The sequence below is a fragment of the Etheostoma cragini genome, chromosome 4 (assembly GCF_013103735.1).
Source record: "Etheostoma cragini isolate CJK2018 chromosome 4, CSU_Ecrag_1.0, whole genome shotgun sequence".
Lineage (NCBI taxonomy): Eukaryota > Metazoa > Chordata > Actinopteri > Perciformes > Percidae > Etheostoma > Etheostoma cragini.
Window position 1 is genome coordinate 78,366 of NC_048410.1, and position 1,975 is coordinate 80,340.

Genomic DNA, 1,975 nt, shown 5'->3' on the forward strand with positions numbered 1-1,975 from the left:
TCCTCGTCTCACACTGGTCAGGTCTTCAGACAGGATGAGGGTTGGACCAGCAGTGTTTGGGTCCAGAATCACAGGAGTGTAGGAGACCATGTCCTTCATCTTGGTCCAGATGTTGAAGCCCAGGTGTTGGGCCTCGTCTATCAGAGCTCCTGAGAGCAGCTGTGGATCCTCCAGCAGGGGGCGCTGCTGGACTCTTCCCACTGCAGCCTTGTAGTTGATCAGCGATTTTAAACATTTTGCATTACCGGCGATATATTGCAATTTATTACCCTTTTTTCCAACTTCAAATTTTTCCCAACTTCAAATGACGTCCCCAAAAGGAAACTTTGTCAACATCTGTTTTATCTAAAAAGAAACATTTTTCTGTTTGTTCATCTCACTTTAATGTTATTGCTGCAAAATGGGACAAACTGACCAACACATATATGATATATAATATATAATGAAAGCTAAATACTTGGCGTCTGTGTATCGATGCAGTATTGCCATTGAAAATATTGCGATACTATGCTGTATCAATTTCCCTACCCCCCGTAACCCTAACCTTAACCCACTCCTAGTTTCTACATCAGAATCAGCTTTATTCGCCAGGTATGAGGACACATACGAGGAATTTTACTTTGGAATCTCGTTGCTCCCAATGTGATTACACATACTCATTACTAAGGACATAACAACAGCAAATCGTTTTTTGTGAAAAAAAAAAGAAGACATTTTGGACTATTTGATTGTTTGAGATTGACAATCAAGTAGTGTGGACTTCACCGGAAAATAAGAAAATTAACAGAGGTATGGATTAACAACATTTATGCATTTCTTTCACATCAGTCAGATTCATTGTGTTCCCTCAGAAGGAATCACTGCACATGGGGGGGGGGGGGGGGGGGGGGGGGGCACTGGTAATGACATTTTGAACATGTTAAGAACCTAAAAACACGTTAAAAACTTGCCCTGTTGAAGCCTGTTGGGTGCTAACTGTAGCAGGAGGCTAACTCGGTGTAGGCAGCACTGATTGGTTAGTTTTTCTCTCTACTGACGGACCTCCACATGTACAAACAACAGAGCTACGTGTTGAAATCGAACAGAACACTCCTTTAAAGTAAGACGTGGAAATGGCCAAAATCACACTATTTTCAATCTTTCAATTCAAAATGGCGAACTTATTGTTGGGTTTAGGGTGTGGCTCTAATGAGCTTTTTTGTACGCCTTGTCTACCAAGTTTTGTTGGTCTACGTTAAACGAAACCCAGGGCTGCCTTTGTTTTATTTGGTAGGAGACGCTAGCGAGCCATTTTTGTGCGTTTATTCCCGAACCCCCTAAAATACGTACGTTTTCACCAGACTTGCTGTGACCGCCAATTACGGTGAGTGTTTGAATATGTTAAGCCCCTCAAAAAGGAAATTCATGTGCAGGATAAAGAATAATAATTCCTTCAGTTTCAATAGAGCGTTCACCGCTAAATATAATCATCCTCTTTATCTCTTACTGTTCTGTTTCACTGTCACACACACCTTCACTGGTGATATTTTCAGTGGGACTTCAACCCCAGTGAAAATGAATGGAAACATCTTCTCAGTGAAAGTGTGTGTGAAGGTGTGTATGTGTGTGTTAGTATCAGCATCAGAGAACGACAGCTCTCCTCTGTTCCAGACCAGAGTCACTCTGATCCTCTGGACCTTCTTCTGCAATATGAGATCAGTGGGTGGAGCTGGTGGTGACCGTGCTGAGTAGTTACCTTTATGGAACATTATTACCCATAATCCAGACAGTATGACTCCCTTCCTCTGGACAGACTCTGCTAACACACCCAGTAACCAGACTGTACAGTCTCCAACCTCAACATCCCAGCTGTGAGACCCTGAGTTAAAGCCCTCAGAACCCAGGACAATGCGGAATCTATCAAACCTCTCTGGGTTATCAGGAAGATGTGGTCTCTCTCCTCGTCTCACACTGGTCAGGTCTTCAGACAGGATGA

The 1,975-nt window shown here is 42.9% G+C and overlaps 1 protein-coding gene across 1 annotated transcript in view; it reads left to right on the top strand.

Annotated features, from left to right (window-relative positions):
* LOC117943094 (tripartite motif-containing protein 35-like) overlaps positions 1-1,975 on the top strand; it is a 37,669-nt gene that overhangs the window by 33,978 nt on the left and 1,716 nt on the right. The window lies entirely within an intron of this gene.